Here is a 22,625-nt window from a genome sequence, read left to right as displayed (position 1 = left end):
GAAAAAAAAGAAAAGAAAAGAAAAGAAAATGGAGTGGAAGAATGTTGACTGGTAGAAGAATGCAACTATAAGGAAGCTGCAAAAGAAGTGTAAGATGTTTTAATCTGGGCTCAAGAGAATCTCTGGATCCAAAGAGGGTATATGATGGAAGTAGGAGTAAGAAACAGGCTGGAAGGTCATTTAGTTGAAAGTGAGTATACAAAACAATATACCTCTCCTCCATTTACACAGCATTATTTTTAACTTCCAAGTGGAAAAAAAATAGTAATCTCTTCATGGTACCATCTAACTCAAATATCTAGTATGACTATTGGTGATCTTGCATTTATCATTTTCTTTTGGTCTTCCCCCTAAACCTTTATTGGCAAAATCCGACATAAACTTGGTTTCCAATGGAGAAATGTGCTTTGCAAACTCTTAGCAGAATTATAGAAGGGTGGCTCTGAAGCTGAGAAAATAGCTTAAAAACCAGCACATCTCCATGATAATTCATTCTCCTCCTCCACTTTGGTGCAGGATAGGGCTCTACTGTAATTATTAGAACACTCAGAATCATAGAATTATTAACTAATAACTTCAAATATTGATTATATCTGAAAATGTCCTGGCCCTCTTTGACCCAGGCTGGATCTCCTTTATACCCCTCCAAAAGCCCAACATAACTATGCTTCTTTGGGTTCTGCTTTCAGCCCATTGGCTATACAACTTCAGGGCAAGGACTACAACCAGTCCCCTTCCTCTCTCATCTACCTGGGCTGCCTCATCAGAGCTCCCTTGCTTTATGTAGTGCCTGAAAATTAGCTTACTGTCTGCCTCATAGCACATCAAAACAACATTTTGTTGACCAAATGGCATCAAAGGTATATTTAAAATTCCAAAAAGCTGCATTGTTAATGAAAAATAAATATTTTCATTACATTCAGACAGATCCATCATTACTGAATCAAAATACTTTCCTTCTGTATTGCAAAGAGTGATCATTTTCCAAGTTTTTTGAAAGGCAGTCCTTCCCTTTACAGAATTATTCCCATTTAGGATTTTTCTCATTCCCCTCTACTCATATTCAAGGACTTCTAATTATAAAACTAGGAAACAGTTGAATAGAATAATGTAAAGAAATCAAAACAAAAGAATACTGACACATAATAGAAGTTACTCATTTGTTGGAGGGGATCATTAAACACATTCACTTCTGTTTGTTACAAAGAAACAAGTACTCACTATTATCACACGCTTATTGTGGACATTGGTTATTTCTTCTTGGAGCCCATCCATCATTCCAGCCAGCAAAGGACATGTATTATTGTCCATTCATTCCCTTTTTAAAGTGTTTTCCTTTATAAAACTAGAAAATGGACCAAATAAACCTTGGCAAAATATTCTACATAAAGTACTGTCTTTTTTATTACATTAAGGAACTTCCTACTCAACATTAAAAATTGATTTACTCAGCATCTTTTCCTGGGAAACTTTTCCCCCTGGCATCACTCTTTAATTCATTTAACATCAATGATGATAGATATATAAAGGATAACTCTAATAAAATATACCTTGTAAGCTAAAATACCTTTGCGTTGACAAGGAGACAGAAAATAATCTATTGTAGGGTTATCTTATTATGTTCTAATCACTTAAAAATTAATTATATCTTTATGGCCCTAATGGTTGACTCTATTTGACAAGCACTGAGAAAATCAGAGGTTTTTTTAAATGTTTGAGCTGTGTAAGACCCCTCCTACCAAATGTCGTCTACTCTATTATCTTATTGTCCAGACAAATAATCTACCTCCAGAAATATAAGGGCAACTTGCTCAAATTCAAATAATAATAATAGCGCTGGGATAAAACCTCCAGTTTCCATAATATCATTCAGTGCTCTTCCCAGTATGCTATACCAAACCAAACATTTCTTTCTCAGGCCATTGTTTTAAGATTTTATTTATTTATTCATGAGAGACACAAAGAGAGAGGCAGAGACATAGGCAGAGAGAGAAGCAGGCTCCATGCAGGGAGCCTAATGTGGGACTCGATCTTGGGACTCCAGGATCACAACCTGGAGGGGCGAAAGTCAGGCACTCAACTGCTGAGCCACCCAGGTGTCTGCTTAGGGTGTTAGATAGTGTTCCTTCACTCTCAGTTTATCACCCTAACGTGTTTTTGACAATGCAGACAATATCTGAATACCTAAAGCAATGTAGAAGATGAAAAAGAATGAATAATTAAAAGCCATATATTTTGATATTCTGCTTTTGGCAATTGTTCAAACATCATCTCAAATAAAACTTGGTTCAAATTTTCCAATACATCTCAGACCAAACTGGACTATGGCCACAAAACAATAAAAAGGAAAGCAAACATTTATTGAGTGTACTTGGTATATTACGTCTTATATATGCTATTATCCATAATTTTAAATAACTCTATGAGGTAATTATCATTATATCACCTTACTAATCAGAAAACTAACAGTTATATATGTTTGTCTACACACCTAACATCACACATCTTATAAGCCTGAGCACTGAAGTTTGAACCAATGAGCTTGTGGTAAAAATATAATATATATATTATATTATACTCTGCCTTCTCTCACTAACTATACAAAACCCAAAGGAAAGTATAACTAAGTATGGCACAAGGGACAAAATGATCTAGATGATTTAAAAAATCAAATACTGGGCAGCCTGCGTGGCTCAGCAGTTTAGCGCCACCTTCAGCCCAGGACCTGATCCTGGGTTCCCCGGATCTGGTCCCACTTTGAGCTCCCTTCATGGAGCCTGCTCCCTCTGCCTGTGTCTCTGCCTCTCTCTCTTTCTCTGTGTCTCTTATGAATGGATGAATGGAATCTTTAAATAAATAAATAAATAAATAAATAAATAAATAAATAAATAATAATCAAATACCATGTCTCTGGGTAAAAAGAGTTCAGTTGAATGGTCTTTATAAATTACTATTAAAACCTCTGCCAGCTAGGTTAGCAACACAGTATAGTAGAAAAATCTATGCTCCTCAAGACATGTTTTCCATTCCTTATTTAGTTTAAATTCCACAAAATATTGAGAAACTATAATGTGTCATATTTTTGATGAAAGGTCTTACTATAAAATGTGAATAAAACTCTAAAGTTGTCCTAACAAGAAATGTGTGATTGGGCATGGCATGTTTGAAAAAGTACTGGTAGGTCACTTGTCATGAGGATAGTACAGCCACAGGATAAGAAAAGGATTTGGATATTATGTCAGGCCAAGCAATATCATGAAAAATCATTATAAGGAATCTGGTCTTTATTTTTGAGAAGTGAAGTTATGAAGTGATCATTTTTGTTGCAATGCATGAGATGGACTGGATGGAATGGTTTGAATGAAGGGAAACAGTAAAGAAGTTGTGAAATCAATCCATATTATACAGAAGAAAATTAAAAGTGAATGAGTGGAGATTGAAGAGAAATTGGAAAAATACTTGCAGTGAATATTGAAAGAGGTTGGATAATCCGTTGGGTACACAGAAAAAGATGATTCAGAGGCAAAACTTGGTTTTATGATTGAGAGTGTAAATATTATTGAGATAAGAATTGCTATGGCCAAATATAAGAAACAATGGATTTTGAATATGGTGGTAGATACTGAGTTCAATTTTAGGCATTTGAGTGCCTCCAGCACATCCTGATGGAGATATTCATAAAGGAGTTGGATAGAAATTTCTGTGACATAAAGAAGAGGTTGCTGCTAAAACCACACATGTTTCTTAATTGTTGGCATTCATTTGTTAATCAAGATCATGAACGTGCGTGAGGTCATATACCATTTAACCTCTCCGAGTCTCTTTCTTGAAAGACATGGAGCTCAGCCTGTGCAGTCTCTAAGGTCCTCATCCAATTGTAGTATTGAATAATTTTGTTAATGGCTGGAAATATCATTTATTATTTGAATTGCTTACCTTCTTACTCTGAAAATCATTTATCTAGACTACTCTTACTTTAATTATATATACATATAGGCAGATATAACAAATGTATTAACTGTTAATTACTTTGATACAGGTAATTATTTTTCCATAGTAGGCTATATTTTTCTTAAAAAATAGTGTTAGTTGAATTAATACTGAATTATTGTTAGTTGTTTTGTAATACTGAATTACTGGTTGTTGTTTTGTGAGGCATAAAAATACAAAATGTATGAGATTTGGAAGCTACTGGACAAAGGACAAGAAGACAATATGAAACTAATATTAGTTTCTTGAGGTAAGCATTAGTAACAGCAGTTTGAGTCAAGAGCTCCCGGGAGAGAGTAGAAATGCCTGGCATCATTAGAGGAAAGCTTTACTAAGATATCGAAGGAGCTATACCTTGAAGAAAAAACAAACAAAAGGGTGAAACTTATTCAAAATAGAGAAAGAACATGAACGAAAATTGTATGCGAACCAAAGAATGTGGCTAAATCTGTAATAGCAAGTTTTCATTAAGGCAAGATTAGGGAGAATGTTCCATCTCAGTCCACAAGTAGATCAGAGCTGGAAAGGTAGATTAGGAAGACATTACCAAGAGCCTTATGTCCCCTTGCTGTGACTGTGGCTTTAACTACAGTTTGTGAAGTCACACTGGGCACTTAAATAGAAGAGGGGATCATACTCAAAGTTCCTCTGATTAATATTGTCCTAGTTGTTCTCTCAGATCAACTGAATATACAGTTTCCTGTCTTTCTGCATTCTATAGAATACTTGATCACTATAGAACCCATCTCTGATGACGTAAGAAAGACTTGAGCACTGTGCTCCAATCACAAGGTAATGACAATCTATCCCTCTAGGGAAGATAAACATGGTTGTGAAAAATATTTTGTAGAAGGTTGTAAAATTCAATAGAATTTAGGGACACATCATATCAAGATTACTTTAAATATCCTACTAAATGTGTTTTAAACAACTTCTTAACATGTGAGGAATAATAAAGAAAATTTCATTTAACATATTGATATAAGTAATAATTTTATTTTCCAAATTTTTTACTATGAAATATACAATTTTATTTTATTTTCCCTGACTCAACTCTGGCACAAGTACTTTGGGCTCGTTTTCTCCATAGATATATACATGGTGAACCAGTTGCTTCCATTCTTAGACACCATGAACACTTTTGGACACTACCACTGGACCTCTTGGACTTCTGCACTGTTATATCTTACTAAGAGATACACATGTAGAGGAAAGTGGCTAATTAGAAAGGAAACTGTTCTCAGGTAACTGTCACCCAACGCCACTTGTCTGTTTGGATTCTAAGCTTATAACATAGTCAATTGGGGAAGTAAAGACACAAAACTCACATGGGTGTGGTGCCTGGGTGGCTCACTTAAGTGACCAACTCTTGGTTTCAGCTCAGGTCAACAATATATCAGAGTTGTCAAATCAAGCCCTATGTTGGGCTCCATGCTTACCACAGAGTCTACCTGAGATTCTCTCCCTCTGTCCCTCCCCCACTCACATGCATTTTCTCATTCAAACAAACAAATAAAATCTTTAAAAAGAAAAAAAGACACAAAACCCACATAGGTAAAGGACAAGTATCCAAAAACTGTTATATAGAATTATACTATTTCTGGGGGGCCCTGGGTGGCTCAGTCAGTTAAGTATCCAACATAATTTCAGCTCAAGTTATGATTTCAGGGTGGTGAGATTGAGCCCCAAGTTGGGTTCCACGTTCAGCATGTACTCTGCTTGAGATTCTCTCTCTCCCTTTGAACCTCCCCTCACTCTCTCTCTCTCTCTAAAATAAATAAATAAATAAAATATTTTTAAAAAAGAATTATACCATTTCTAAAAATTTACCTGGGATAAAAGCCAAGAGATAGTATGGAGTAAAGCACCTTAATGTGTGTTATTCAAGTAGGAACAAGCTTTGATGCTTTCCTCAAGTAGAGGCTGTATACTGTAACTACAAAATCAGTTTAGTAACATAACTCTTAGTCAATAATTTGGAACTTTGGATACTAGAAATGATAAGATTGTGGAGAGAGTAAACTAAATTTGGAAAAAAACCACTTTTTCCAAATTTGTTGAATGGCATAAAAGTGTTTTTTGGTTGGTTTTTTTTTTTTTTTTTTTTTTTTTTTTTTACAGATGGCAATTGTAAACAGCTTTTCAAATGAAGGGGCATAGGGGCATTGAATTATCAGTTTCTGAGGACAGCCTGGAGCACCTCATTCCTCCCCTGCTCTCTGGCAGTGGAATCAGAGTGCTGATCTCAGGCATCACTGCCTGCCTTGTGCTATTCTTAGCCTAATGTTAAGAATGCTAAGCTCATCAGAAGCTAGGAGTATTTGAAATGCTGAATTAGAGACTGACAATCTATCCAACACTGGCACATGAGTGATATTTATTTTAAGCCACTTTCCCTAAATATATTACGGGATGAACAGTGTGGTGCCTGCCAGATTGTACCATCTGGGAGTCATCTCTTCTTTGTCTTTCCTTGGTTCTTTGGTTAGAACTCTTATTCTGTAATGTGCCTGGTGCTCCTAATCATAAATCTATGTGTCTGTCTCTTGCATTAGACTGTGAACTTTTTGAAGCAGAGGCTAAGTTTTCTTCCTATTTGTATTATCCCACAGGACACTGCTCATGTGATGAATGCTTACTGAATTGTATTGAATTGCATAATGAAAGTTCTTTAGAAGCTTTCTCAATAATCTCAGGCCTTTGAGTTGGATAAGGCCCTGGGGAACTCTTAGGGGTAATAATACCAACCTCAGGGCTCTAATCTTTTTTAGGGACCCAATAGTGTCTTCCCAATAACCAACATGCTTAATCTAAATTTTCTTAGGCACCATTTGCCAGTGCTTTGGGGCTCTTTCAGGTCATACTCTTTAAAAAATAATGTTGGCTATAAGCAATCTAGCTTTTCTGAATATGAAAGGTCTTCATATTGGTCTTTGAGGATCCAAGCTTTCTTAGTAGTGATGTTGGTTGGGGAGAGACCTCCCATCTTATTCAATTACCAAAAGCATTTGGAATAACATATGACTTATTTAAGGTCTATTTGAGCTTTGCCAATAAACCCAGGAAACCTCTTGTCCTAGACTTAAGTTGAAACTATTATAGAAGAAAACTAGGAAAGATACTGAATCCAGGATGAAAATTATTTTGTTTTTCAGCATGAAAATCAAAATAGGAAGCCAAAAATAAAGTTATTCATGAAAAACATATCAAAAAAATGAAAGGAGGGGATCCCTGGGTGGCTCAGCAGTTTAGCGCCTGCCTTTGGCCCAGGGGCGCGGTCCTAGAGTCCCGGAATCGAGTCCGGCATCTGGCTCCCAGCATGGAGCCTGCTTCTCCCTCTGCCTGTGTCTCTGCCTCTCTCTCTCTCTCTCTGTCTATCATGAATAAATAAATAAATAAATCTTAAAAAAAAATGAAAGGAGTAACTCATGCAAAACATATACAAAAAAAAAAAATGAAAGGAGTAACTGGGTGAGGACTTTCCTTGGAAACTCTGAAAGTTTCTTAACGTCACTAAGAAGACATTAAGCTGATATTTGAATGAATGAAACAAGCCAGATGTGGAATGTTCAGAATAAAGAACAAGCAAATAGTAAGAATAGAGTCTACAGAGGCCCTACTTATGGGAACCATCTTGGTCAGTTACAGGGACAAAAAAATGGGACTAGAAGATGCTGGCTGGCAAGTAGATCAGAGGCACAGATGAATTGGAATGTTAGCTGGAACCATGCCACAGAACAAAATCACATTACATTCTGCAAATCAAACTGCCCTCTATTTTCCTTCCAGAGTATCTCAGGCTCCCAAATCGTCATAGCCTGTGGAACATGGGTCCCAGCATTAGTAACGTCCTTACCACATTGAAGCATAACCATTAAACATCCTGAACAAGAAGACCAATTTGGGAGTAGCATGAAGGAATAACTAGAATGGGGACTCAGTCTAGAGAATAGACAACTGAGTAGATCTCTCACCTAGAAAAGTCTGCAGAAGGTCTTAAGTTTTTGAGTCCACAGTTCACAATGGGTTAATAAACAAACAGAAGCCATCCTGAGGTCATGGGCCTTGGCAGAGTCACTGCTGATCAATGGGCCACCTGCTTGCCCAATCAATGCTGACCTGACGGAGCACTAATAGACCATTCAAAATGTGGTTTCTTCCCTGCAGACACAGCTTTACTGTCGGATGGAAATATATTTTACAAATATTGTTATCTAAAGACAGAAACTCCATCCCTATGAATGCGAAATTCAATCTGAAGGGTCTCTTAGGATAAACAAAAGGCTCTGTGTTCCTTTTGACAAACCCAGAATCAAGAAAATTGAAAGCCTACCTACACCCTTGGAAAATTAAATTCTGATTTAGTTAATGCTCTCCTCATGACTGAAGTGGCTACTTAAGGAAAGATAATGACAGTGTAAGGATGTTTAATTGCTGCTTAATCAGTATCTCTATAGTTCCTGCTGGAAAGAGTTCATGTGTTGGAGGGTAGGATAGTTAAATAACAAACTGAATGAAATTCCACCATCTCAACCCTAGGGAAAAATCTTACGTGTATCTGAGTAAGACTCACAGACTTACATAGGTTGTTTATAGGCACCTGGGAGCCTGTGTGCTGAACGGGCCCCTCAGAGAGCAGACTGGATGGAGCTGCTGGGAGTCAGATAAGTAGCAGAGCGCACCAATGTGCTGGGACCAAAATCAAAGCTTGAGCGACCAAGTGCAAAGCTGTAATCACTTTTCCACACTTAACTCTCATATTTCTAAATGGATGAACAGGTTTTTCTTAGTCTTACATCAAGCTAGAAAACATCCTGATGATGTTTGTTTTATATGGCAACCCTGGAATCCAGGCTAATACCAACAGTAACACAAAGCTGGTCAGGATTAGGGATGTAGCCAGGGGCTGAAGAAGGACGTTTTTCCCTAAGCTTCTATAATTGGCCAAAAAGGTGTTAAGTCTGGGAATATTGGGAACATTCTTTACTGTCAAAGCTAAATCTAACTTCATCATTGGACATTGTTGGGCATTGTAGCCTTGTTCGCTATCAAATCCGCAGCATCCAGCACAGTGTCTGGTACCTATGTAGACACTTGGCAATTAACTGTTGAGTTAATTACTGTGCACATGTAGATATCACTAATATATTTTGAGGAATTACAACATGTTGGAGGGTTGTTGTTTTTTCCATGATACCCAGTATGAAAATAAAACAGAAAGAAGTCTCCACATCATAGTCCCTCCAATAAAATATACGGGGGCCCCTTGCTCTATTCAGACAGTGTGAATAGAAGGCATTTACCATTTCCTTGCAGTTTGAGTCCTCTGGGATGAGAGGAAGAGCAAGCAACAAGCAGCCAAGCAGCCATCTCTTATATGCAGCTTTGCGCTTCAGACTGCAAATTAGATATTTTCTGAAGGATTAAGGCCTGTCTCGGGCAGCCAAATACAGGATCAGCTAAGACTCATGAATTCAACCTGTTGGTGAAGATGTTTAACTGCTTAAGGATACTATATTCATCCTAAAATTTAAGGCTAACCAATTTTTAGGTAAATACAAACATTCATAGCATCACATCGTGACAAATATGAGTGATTTTGAGATAAAATAAAATTCACTTATTTATAGTAAGCATGGAACAATTAAATACAGAACTGCTGGGCACATCCTCATAGGAAATATTTTTGGAAAGCAGCATGATATGTTCTAGACTCTTCCTAGTAAAAATGAGGTCCCTGGATCATGATCTTGGCTAACAAGTAGCTGCATGATCTGGGGGTTTCTTAGGAATCCAATATCTCCATTCTGCAATCTTATTCCAGATCTGCTAAATCAGAATTTACATTTTAATAAGATCCCTTGGAAATTCATGTGCATATTAAAGTTTTAGTAGCACCACTTTGGGTTCAAATTATTACCCCCAGCTGGGTAACTTTCAGGAAGTTGATTAATGTTCTCTTGCCTCAGTTTCTTTATGTGGAAGCTGCAGATGATAATTAAATTACCAACTTTATGTGCTGAATGAAGATAAAATGAAACAATGAACATACATTGCTCAGAGCAGGGTCCAGAATCTTTCAAGTACCCAATAAATACCAAGTATTATTACATTTTGGCAAAGGAAAATATTTTAGTCCAAATTACTAAATCCAGGAAGGTTTTGGGTTTTTTTATGTGGAAGTTGGGAGTCACCAAGGAAAGAATTTTTCTTTTTATGATTTTATTTATTTATTTTTGTGGGAGAGAGCTCTAAAGGACAAGAGAGGGAGGGGCAGAGGGAGAGGCAGACTCCTGGGTGAGCAGGGAGCCCGGTGCTTGACTCGATCCCAGAAACCTGGGATCTTGTTTTCCTAATATTCAACTGATATAATTTTGTTTTCTTTGCCTGTATGTATAACAAAGGGTCTATGCTCCTTCCTGCTACAGCAGTTGTCATGTTTCCCAGACATGTTAGGGCAGTTAGAGGATTTTCCCAAGCATAAGTTATCTTTTGTTCTTGCTTTGCACACACAGCTTTGCGCTCCAGTTGTTAGGAAGCTTACGGTTTTGCCTGATGTGAGTAGGCTTGTTGTATGGGAATGGCTGATGTAGGTGGCCAACCTATAGTAGGCATAGTTGGTTCACTGCACAGATTCCCTTTACCAGATTGGTGGCATTCATCTCCAAGCTTCCCCTTGTCTTCAAATTACCCCAGGTCGACAGAAGCTACTCAGCAGTTTACTTCTTGCAACCTCCCAAAAAATAGCTCATGGCAATGAATGAGTGATCCAAGGGCATCAAAGTGGGGCAATTCATGCTTTGAGGCTCCATTGGATCTAGGATCAGGGAGCCTTATCCTCAAGAAGCTCTTTCTTTTGCCCCATCTTGTTTCTCCACGTCTGCTTCTCCTGAGATCACTCTCACAATAAATTACGGTTCTGCTTCCAGGAGGTCCCACCTAAGATGAGATTAGACAAACTGGAACAAGATGGAAGCATGACCAGAAAAGAGACACAATCGGACAGATGTCTCAGAGAGTTTAGTGAGGACTATTTGCTATTCGGTTGTGATATATGCTGTAATATATCATCTAAGTCTGTATGCTTAACTATTGGAGAACTGAAAATATTTTATTTGATATTTAAGTTCAAATTGATGTATTTGTTTTCTTTATAAATACCTGTATTGAACTAAAGATACATATTTAGTTATGTGGTGATCTCTGGCTGAACCTGTATTGAGGTAAAAAACCTGGTCTTCTGATGGGTTATGCTTTAGTGACATGGATTTGAAGGTATGATACCTTCCCAGGGGGACTCCTGTGGTTAGCAAAAGTCCCCATTCAAAGATGCACTCCTCAAAGACTCCTTTATTATTCTTGAATTATGACAATATTTTATCTTTTGAATTATTAGAAAAAGTATAAACACTGCACATTTCCAATAATAATCTCTAATTACTCAACTGTGAGTACTTTGAAAGGAAAAACTTCATCTCCTTTATTTATATAAGACAATACTGAGAATAATTCAGATAATATTAAAATTACCGGTGAAAAGTTGATGATAAGCTCAAATTCTAAAAACTTAAAATATTTTGGGATCCCTGGGTGGCTCAGTGGTTTAGCACCTGCCTTCAGCCCAGGGCGTGATCCTGGACACCCAGGATTGAGTCCCACATTGGGCTCCCTGCATGGAGCCTGCTTCTCCCTCTGCCTGTGTCTCTGCCTCTCTCTCTCTCTCTCTCTCTCTCTCTGTCTTATGACTAAATAAATAAAATATACAAAATATTAAAAAAATAAAAATAAAAACTGAAAATATTTTAAATATAGACTTTAGGAAGAAAAATTTTTTCCACAGGTAATTTCTAAATTGTTTTTTAATGATATGTGTTATAAGCTTTCACAGAGACATTTATCTAGTGGCTAGTAGGAGAATTTTGTAAGAGATTCAAAGGAAGGCTTCCTTTTCCTTAATGAAAACAGCCAGAACATATATGGAGATAAGTTCTGGGATGCTTGGGAGGCTCAGCAGTTGAGCTTCTGCCTTGGGCTCAGGGTGTGATCCCAGGTCCTGGAATCCAGTCCCCTCAGGATGCTTGCTTCTCCCTTTCTCTGCATCTCTGCCTCTCTGCCTCTCTCTGTGTGTCTCTTGTGAGTAAATAAATAAATAAATCCTTAAAAAATAAAAGAAGTTCTGCAATTAGCAAAAATTATGCAGATCTGGTGAACTTACTCTAAACCTGAGCTAGTACTAACAAGAATAATTTGAATACTGTAATTAAAAATTCTTAACACAGACTTCACAAAGACATCAAGAGTATATTTGAAGAGCTATTTTCCTATATCATACTGAATAGTTTTAAGAAATTACTCAGAAAATATCAAAATCATGTTGTAGGTTTCCCAGCATTAGGAATGTATAGGAGCTTGGGGATGTGGTTGCTCATTGGACCTGGTATCACAACTACTACTGCTGCTGATTGAAATATGAACTACTTTGAGACAAACTGACTTATGATTTTTGTCTTCACCTAGTAGTTTGTGGTTTTTTTACATTATTTGAAAAAAATATGTTTGTGTCTCTGACAGTAATATTAGTCTTTTTTTCTTTCTCTGTTTTTGGGAGATAGGGAAAAGGAGAAAAAGTTGCTATCCAAAATTTTATGAAAAGAAAACCAAAAGGGAAACAAAAACAAAAAACCACAGTAATAGCACAACATTTTTTTTTTTACAAACTTAAGTTTTGGAGGTATCTTCTGAGCTCTTGTGCTCTTTTATCTTAGAGTCTCTAGATGTGTTCTGCTTCATGGAAGACTTTATGGTTAGTGAGACCAGAGACTAATAAAAGTTCTACCAGAGCATGAATAAGGTATAGGATTGGTTGTGTTTTAAAAAAAAAAATGTTTTCCTGGATGAACTTGATGGTCATTTGTAAAATGACCCTGCTGTGGAATGCTTATAAAGATATATATTTTTAATGGACTAAATACTGAAAGTAAAACTTTTGTTTTCATCTTTGTATTTCAGACTTTCTTTGTTCAAAGGAGCTCAACATTACACTTTGTACAATTCTTTCTATACATACAGATTCATGAATGTTTGTGGTTTTTTAAAAGATTTTATTTATTCATGAGAGACACACACAGAGGCAGAGACACAGGCAGAGGGAGAAGCAGGGTCCGTGCAGGAAGCCTAATGTGGGACTTGATCTGGGACCCCAAGATCATTCCCTGAGCTGAAGGTAGACCCTCAATCACTGAGCCACCCAGGTGCCCTCATGTGAATATTTGAAACAGCTTCAGAAAACCCAGATGCAACAGGAAGCTCTAAATCTTCAACTCTCTGAGCTTCCCCAGAATGTCACCATTGTCCAGTGTCCTATTAAGGTCAAGGATTACTTTTACCTGTACAAAGCCATCATCTGTTGCACTCTGAGGCAAATAGTCATTTGAGTTGCCTGATAGTCCCTTGAGGGAGTCCGAAGACACCCAACTAGAAAGGGACAGTGAAGACATGAATGGAAGAAGCCATATTCTAAGACCTGACTATGTGGTTTGCACAAAGGAAGGTGTAAAGAAAGAAAATGATTGGATGGTTTTCTAGGTAATTTGTTGAGGACAGGTGACTGCAGCCACTCTGGAAAACTGTGTGGAGGTTCCTCAAAGAGTTAAAAATAGACCTGCCCTACGAACCAGCAATTGCACTGTTGGGGATTTACCCCAAAGATTCAGATGCAATGAAACGTCGGGACACCTGCACCCCGATGTTTCTATCAGCAATGGCCACAATAGCCAAACTGTGGAAGGAGCCTCGGTGTCCATCGAAAGATGAATGGATAAAGAAGATGTGGTTTATGTATACAATGGAATATTACTCAGCGATTAGAAACGACAAATACCCACCATTTGCTTCAACGTGGATGGAACTGGAGGGTATTATGCTGAGTGAAATAAGTCAATCGGAGAAGGACAAACAGTGTATGTTCTCATTCATTTGGGGAATATGAATAATAGTGAAAGGGAATATAAAGGAAGGGAAAAGAAATGTTGGGAAATATCAGGAAGGGAGACAGAACATAAAGACTCCTAACTCGGGGAAACGAACTAGGGGTGGTGGAAGGGGAGGAGGGCGGGTGTTGGAGGGGAATGGGTGACGGGCACTGAGGTGGACACTTGACGGGATGAGCACTGGGTGTTTTTCTGTATGTTGGTAAATTGAACACCAATAAAAGTTAATTTAAAAAAAAAAGAAAGAGAAGTAGGAAAGTTCAAATATATAAAGAAATAATAAAGATTATAAAATGGTAAAAAAAAAAAAGAAAGAAAATGAGCATTTACTGAGTATACTCCACCAGGAATTCTAATTATTTCTAATTATTTACATGTCATGATGCTACTAAAAATGAAGACATTTTCTACCCACTAGGAATAAAATAAAATTTGTTCAATGAAAGGAACATTTTCTACCTTTCACTATCAATTTGAAACAGAATATATGATAGTTAAAAATGGCATTTCCCCTGCATATGTGTTGCTATGGCAAAGCTCTGCTTTTGGTAGATCATACTCAGGCTTGTTTCAGGAAAAACTGTGAGGCAGATATATGTTTATCTTCATATATTTAGATTTTCCCACTTTCCCACTTTCTCCTTATTGTTTCCTTTCTCACCACCTCAAGAATATAAAGGATATGTGCGTGTGTGTGTGTGTGTGTGTGTGTGTGTGTGTTACATCCATACTGGCACTTAAAGATTTTCAGAGGAGATAACTGGGGAGTAGAATTGCCTTTGTAATTACACAACAACATCTTGCGGCCAGCTGTGGGCTGCTACAACCAGACCCTAGCAGGGTAGAGCAGACACAAAGCAAAAGGTTATACAAATTTCACCCTCTCTTGCTCCAAAGATTTCCTTGATCCTTACCTCAGTTCATCATCAAAGTCAACACCAGCACCCTTCAACCAACTGCTCAAGCCAAAGCCTCAGGTTGTGCAAAATTCCTCTTACTTCCCCAGTAGTAGATTCCATTCATCTATTTCCAATAGATCCCAAATCCAATCACTTTTCCCCATCTCCACTTCATCACCTTACCCAAGACTCCACTTCTGCCCTGCAGCTCCAATAGTGCCTAAATGACCTAAATCTGCATTTCTGCTTCTTATGATCTGTGTTTTCTGTACCATCAGAATGGCCCTTTCAAAACTTACATTGATTATCCCACACTCCCAGTTAAAAACTTCAGATGACATTTCCTAATAGCATCAGATTATAATCCTTTCTCTTTTTCCTAAATGTCCCTACATGACTGATATCCTGACTACCTTCCCCCTGTTCTACCTCAATCACTCCACCCTAGCCCCTTCCTCATTGTTTTTGTTTTTTTGTTTTGTTTTTTTTTTTTTTTAATTTTTATTTATTTATGATAGTCACAGAGAGAGAGAGAGAGAGAGGCAGAGACATAGGCAGAGGGAGAAGCAGGCTCCATGCACCGGGAGCCTGATGTGGGATTCGATCCCGGGTCTCCAGGATCGCGCCCTGGGCCAAAGGCAAGCGCCAAACCACTGCGCCACCCAGGGATCCCCCTCATTGTTTTTGGATATGGCAAGTCTACTTTTCCTCAGAGATTCTTCTGCCTAGGATGCTGTTACCCTGATTTTCAGATCTCATACTTACTTCACTAGATTTCTATTCAAACATTGTTTAGAAAAGGCACTCCATCTTACAACCTAAAATGATAACTTGCACTCAGCCTCTCTGTAAACCTGCTTTAGGTTTAATTTTTCTTCATAGCACTTATATTTATCAAAAAATATATGGCAATCCAATTACTTGTTTCTATTCTTTGTCTATTTTCTCAACTAAATATGCATACCTTCAAGGCGTGAACTTTGTGTTAGATACAGGTATCTGGTACAAAGTATTTATGAAACATTTTTTAAACTCTAATGAAATGAGTAACAGCCTAAGTAAATTCCCCCTAACAACTATTCTTCTTAAGTTAGATTATTTTTATTAGCAAGAGATGTCTACATTCTAACTTCAACCAACATGAACCAGCTGGAAGATATTTCTTAAGTTTGTCCACTTTACATCAAATGGTGCCCTTGCAATTAGAAGAGGAGTATACACTTTAGTAGTACCTTCCCTACCCTTTGAAGGCTTCACACACCAGGAAATGTGGTGCAGTCAATGTTTTATTTCTTCACTTCTTAGTCATTTTCAGCCTGATGAGTTTTAATTTTAACAGTACATAAGTAAAAACAAGACTTCTTAGACTCTTAGAAATGGGCAGGTTTTGACATCATATAATTAGACTCCTTCAGCATGTAGGTACTGGTATCAGTTCTACTCCTATTAAGAGGGAAGACTAAATTTAGAAAAAGGTGACTGAGTTGTTTATGGTCCTATAAATCATTATCAGTGAAGATGGGGCTAGAGTCAGTTTTCCTAACTCCTGATCTATTACCCTTCGCCTCCTTACCACATTCTTGAGTACTTGTTGCATATTTTATCAACTATATGGATATACTGGGTATATAGTAGCCTTAGATTTATCAGCTCTACATTTTGTAATTTTTCTATGCAGTTGAATATGTCTAAGAAAAGTATGAGTCAATATTTTTTGAACCTTTACCATATGCTAAGCACATAACTTAGTTAATGTGCTAAGTACTTTACTCACATTAACTAGAAACTGGAACCATTTAAAGATCCCCCCCAACATACATACACACACACACACACACACACACACACACGCAGCATACTGTCTACAATAGCACTACTTGACCATTTTGGGACACTCTCCTCCAGACCAATAACTTGAATGTTCATTATGGAAACTTCCAGAACAATTCATCCACTTTTTAATAAAAAGCATCAATGAACATTTTATGTCTCAGAACCCTGAACTTGCTATTTCTACCCATCCTAAAACACTACCCAATGTTAGTGTGATCTTCACCCAAACCTGACCAAGCTCCTGCCTTCACCCAAACTCAAGTTCTCTATATATGTGTGATATTGACTTTCTTAAAGTGAGATAATACTGCACCTCTGTAGAGGTGGTGTTCTTGCTTTTCATAGGATCAATAAACTCAGTTTTGTCTTATCAATTGATTATATTAGCGATGTTTGGGGAGCTGTCATTGGACATACATCATTATATTTTCATAAAAACCTAGGCAGGTATTTTTTCTTAATTATTTAGATGAAGAAATATGCATGAAAAAGTTTTAAAAAATTGTTCAAGGACATGGTGGCAGCGACAAGCCAAAACATAAGTACAGATGGTCTGGCTCCAGAATGCACCCTCCTAACCACTGTTGGTTTGCCAGTCACTGTGTAACAACACAGCTAATCTGGAAGCAGTTAATTATGTTTAGCTGAAACCAGCCACTACTTCATTAAAACAGGAGAATAAATTTTAACATTTAGGATTTTTATTCCAATTTCAGTCTATTTTTAAAATTTTATTTTATTTTTTTACTATGTTAACCACAAGGCTAGCAGAAAGACTTGACAGTTAACTGGTAAGGCCAAATGTTAACGCCATGCATGAGCTTTCCTTTGGCTGGGAGATCTGAAGAAATTTAGCATCAGGAGTGAAAGACTCTGCTCTTCCTCAGGGATTCCTTGATTGAGTCTTCATTTGCTGAGTGTCAACATTTGCATTTCTATCTGTTTGCATCATCTTCATCATCAACTGCTATCATTTTTTTTTCTCTTAAGAATGTGCATAACCAGCATGGGGAGCAGGGGAGTAGCAATGCTAGTCATCTTGATATATGGCCTTAGCATCCTAGAAAATTTCAGGCTTTGCCTTTTCATGGCCCATACTGAAGGGCACTCAGGATTATCAAGGATTTGGACTGCAGGGAAATAATCTGCTGCTTGTACTCTCTGTGAGCAAACACACACATAAGGCATCTCAGAAGGCTCAACTGTTGTTTACTTTAGGAGCACAGCAGCAGATTCCAAGCTACACAGAAACACGGCGAGTCTTAAAACTGGACATGGTAACATGTGCGTGTTGTTAAAGGACTTGCCTTTTTACTGAAAAAAAGAAATATGAATCTCATTTTCATGTATGTACATAATGATATATGTAGTCCTCCACCCCCCCATTTTTCCCCCTTTTTTGATGTCTTATTAAAAAGATAATTGTCAAGACCTATGTCAAGCTCCTATGTTTTCTACTAGAATTTTTATGGTTTCAGGTCTCACATTCAGGTCTTTAATCCATTCTGAGTTAATTTTTCTGTACGGTGTAAGATAGTGGTTGAGTTTCATTATCTTGCATGTAGCTATCTTCTCAGCACCATTTATTGAAGAATTGTCCTCTCTTCACACTATATTCTTAGTTACTTTGTCATAAATTAATCAACCATATAAGTATGGGTTTATTTCTGGGCTCTCTATTCTGTTCTATTGATATATGTATCTGTTTTTATGCCAATGCCATACTATTTTAATTACTAAAGCTCTGTCGTGTAGTTTGAAATCAGAGAGCATGGTGTCTTTAGTTTTGTTCTTTCTCAAAATTGCTTTGGCTATTTGGCCTTTTTCGTGATTTCACAAACATTTTATGATTATTTGCCTTATATCTTTGAAAAATGTTATTGGAATTTTGATTGGGATTGCACTGAATCTGTAGATTGCTTTTGATATACAGACATTGTAACAATATTGATTCTTCCAATCCATGAGCACAGAACACCTTCCCATTTATTTGTTTCTTCTTCAATTTCTTTCATTAATGTGTGGTTTTCAACGTACAGATATTTTACCTCTTTGGTTAAATTTATTCCCAGATATTTTATTCTTTTTGATACAATTGTAAATGAGATTGTTGTCTTTATTTCTCTTTCTGATAATTTATTAGTGCATAGAAATACAACAGATTTTTGGGTATTGATTTTTTTTATCCTTCAACTTTGTAGAATCCATTTGTTAGTTCTAACAGTTTTTTGATGAAGTCTTTAGGGTTTTCTCTAGGTAACATCATAATCTGCAAATAGTGACAGTTTTATTTCTTCTTTTCCAGTTTGGATCTCTTTTATTTCTTTTTCTTGCCTTCTTGCTCTGGCTAGAACTTCCAATACTATGTTGAAGAAAAATGGTGAAAGTGGGCACCTTTGTCTTATTCCTGATGTTAGAAGAAGGACTTCCAACTATTCACCAATCAGTATGATGATAGTCATGGACTTGTCATATATGTCCTTTATTATATTGAGATATGTTCCCTCTATACCTAGGAAGTATTCTTAGTCTCAATTCGAAATTTCCAAAACTGAGTGCTAAAGTAATCTATAACCTTATAAACTGTCACTATATCAATAAAAATTAACTTATTAATCCTTTAAAAATTGACTAATGTGAAATAATTATTGACTGTGCATAACTCATTTTGAATGTATTGATCAATATTTTTTAAACTAAAACTAATTACTGGCCATAATACCCAGGGAAATTGTCACCTAAGAGTATAAAGAAACATGTGAAAGGATATGCCTTGCAGCACAATTAGCTATACAAAGCATTATAGATAACTTGGCTAATGGTTGACTCACAACCCTGTATGAAATGTTCTGCAACACTTTGGAAAAAAGTACTAAAAGCATATAAAACAACATGAGTAAATTATTTTAAATATAGTCTCACATCAAAAAAGAAATAAGAAAACACAATCTATAGCATGATATCTTAGATATAAATACCACCACATATTTTTCAAAGATTAAATATATGAGGACAAATCTCAGATGTGCTTTACTGTGTATGAGAGGAAAAGGTAAAAGTGAAAACAAGAGTCAGATAATGGGGGCTAAAATATTAAAATAAAGTTAAGTAAAATAGAGCTTGCCTGCCTTAATGATATTTCAGAAACAAAGATACATAATTAATTCAATTCTATGTTCTTGAGATTCTCAAATGTTAAAATAAAATAAAGTAAAACTAAGGTGAAAATATAGCAAAAATAAAATAAAAGTCAAGTAAAATAGAAGTAAACTAAACTCTGTATGTATCTTAGGACAAACATTTTTGTGGGTTGGAAGCATTGCTTTCAAATAATTATCTATAATTTTTATAGACAGCAATGTAAGTTGGCTACTCTTGCTTTCATGCCCCTCAAAGCAGTCTTGCAGGATACTGTCCACTCTGCCTGCAGAATATATTCAGAATCTGATCATTTGTCACTATCTTCACTACTTCTATCACCTGTCTTCTGGTCTTTTGTTTATAATTGCTTCCACTCTGACCCCGTTGTTGTTTCTTCTCCAGAAAACAGAAAAATCCATGTCAGATCATGTCACTCCACTGCTCAAAATCCTCTAATGCTTTACATCTTCCCCAGAATAAAATCTCAACTCTTTAACTTAGCCTTCAAGGCCCTGCATCACCTTGCCCCTTGCTTTCCAACTTCATTTTCTACCAAGTCACCCCTTGCTTACCATGTTCTTTTTGTAAAGATGTTATTTATTCATGAGAGACACACAGAGAGAGGCAGAGACATAGGCAGAGGGTGAAGCAGGCTCCCCATGGGAAGCCCAATGTGGGACTCGATGCCAGGACCGCAGGATCACACCCTGAGCCAAAGGCAGACATTCAACTGCTGAGCCACCCACGCGTCCCTTGCTTACCATGTTCTATCTACAGTGACCTACCTGTTTTCCTGAAGCACAAAAAGTATGCTCCTGCCTCAGTGCCTTTGCATTTCCTTACATTGCCTCTTCTGCAACATTTTTCCATTACTTAACTTATTCCCTCACTTATTTGTGATCTATTTGCAAATGGGACCTTATCAGTGAAGACTTTTCCATTTACCCAATCCAAAATAGTACGCTTCCTCATCATTTACTCTTTCCTTTCTTTGCTCTTGTTCTTTAAAGCATTTGACAGCACCTGATATATTATGTTTTCAACTGCTCCCCTCATTGGGACTGCAAGAGAGGTTATTGCTTTGTCTACGTAACCTAGAACAACGTTGGGTTCAAGTTTGTGTACATAACGATAGGAGCGCATCACTGTGACATTTTGACCTGAATAAAATGCAATGGAAAATAATTGAACAAGATAAGGCAATAGTCATAACACAGCATTTTATAACATTTTGAAATTTAATACATAACCTCATTTGCAAGAGTTATGCCTTCTTTTATTTAAAAAAACAGAAACAAAGCAAAGAGGATTGGCAAACTTCAACCTTTGCTTAAAACCCCTCAGCTTGGAAAAGTTAATTTTATTCTTAGGATTAAAATCAGTGGACTCTTTGTTTTTAACCCTTTTCATCGAATGACTACCTCAGTATATTTTCAAAGATTTCTCATCTTTCCCCGCAGTTCATCATTTCATCCCAAATTAAAACTTTTAAAGTTTTATCTATGAAAGTAGAAAATATGTGAGATTTCAGGAATGTGGTCTGACTCCTAAAGCAAGAGTATGCTTAAATAAATATAACAACCAGTAATTATTTATGCCTTCATGATAGTTTTCAATTTGGCCGGTTTAAAAGGGGGGAGGTTGATCAGAGGGGAAGAAGCTACTAAGTTCAGCAGTATTTGAATCAAATAGCTTCAAATTAGTCATAAAATATGGAGTTTGTTGCAAACCTGTAGCCTCATGCAGAAGATATAAGACAGTTTTATCAATGGACATGAATCAAGAGCTTTCTTTAGGAGCCGATTCTGTAGGGGAATTATCCCTTCATAAAAATTGTTTTAGTAAACAAACACATGATGAAATAATTATGTCCCCTTACTCCATAAAATAGACTAGTCTCAAGCTTGTTCTGCAAAAGGCAAGGAATGTGTTTAGTGCAATATCTCATGCAGTTTATGCAGCCACAAGTAGATTGCATTGTTCTCCCTTTGGAACATAATGTGAATCAAGATGGTAGGAAGAATACTTTGGTATGGCCTCTTAAAAGCAAGCATTGATAAATGGTTGGGACTAATTTTTCTTCAGCTTCTGTCAGAATGCCAGGTATGTAGTAATGAAGTTCCACTATATATAACAGATACAGGATTCAAGTTAATTTTTCCTGCAAATGTTAAGGAAGGTTTAGAGTGGTGCATAAAAGCAAACAACTTTATAGTGAGAAGATATCTAACATCTCCCAAAAATTAAAACAGGATAGACATCCAATTTCGTTTATTCTAGTGTCTGACTAGCTGTATCCTTTGTTAGTAATCTTGTCTAGAAATTTAGATAAATCAACATGTAAGGTATTTCCCAAACTGAATTTTTACTTTTAGCTATGTGATTCCAGAGGATATATCTTTTGAAATAATATTCCCAGTACCTTTAATTAGCCACTGGTTGTTTCCAGAGATTTAAGATTGGCACAGTAAATAATATCTTCAAATGAACATTAAATTTGAAATGATATAATGTGTGAATAACATAACTGTAGTTCCCAGGTGCACTGTCCTAATACCTAAATGTTTATACCTGCTCTTAAAGGTTTGTTATGTTCAGTCTTTGATAATATGCCAACCCCTAGCCCATACAGCATACCTGAACCCAATGAGTTAAACAAGGAGTTACCTGGGATCCAGCATCATCTCTATATTCCAGAGTAGTGGGAACTTCCAAAATACCTTTCCCACTCAAAGTCTGAATTTATGCACTTATTGGACTAGAGGATCTTATA

The sequence above is a fragment of the Vulpes vulpes genome, chromosome 11 (assembly GCF_048418805.1).
Source record: "Vulpes vulpes isolate BD-2025 chromosome 11, VulVul3, whole genome shotgun sequence".
Lineage (NCBI taxonomy): Eukaryota > Metazoa > Chordata > Mammalia > Carnivora > Canidae > Vulpes > Vulpes vulpes.
The sequence above is the reverse complement of the archived record's forward strand: the minus strand, read 5'-3'. Positions refer to the sequence as shown.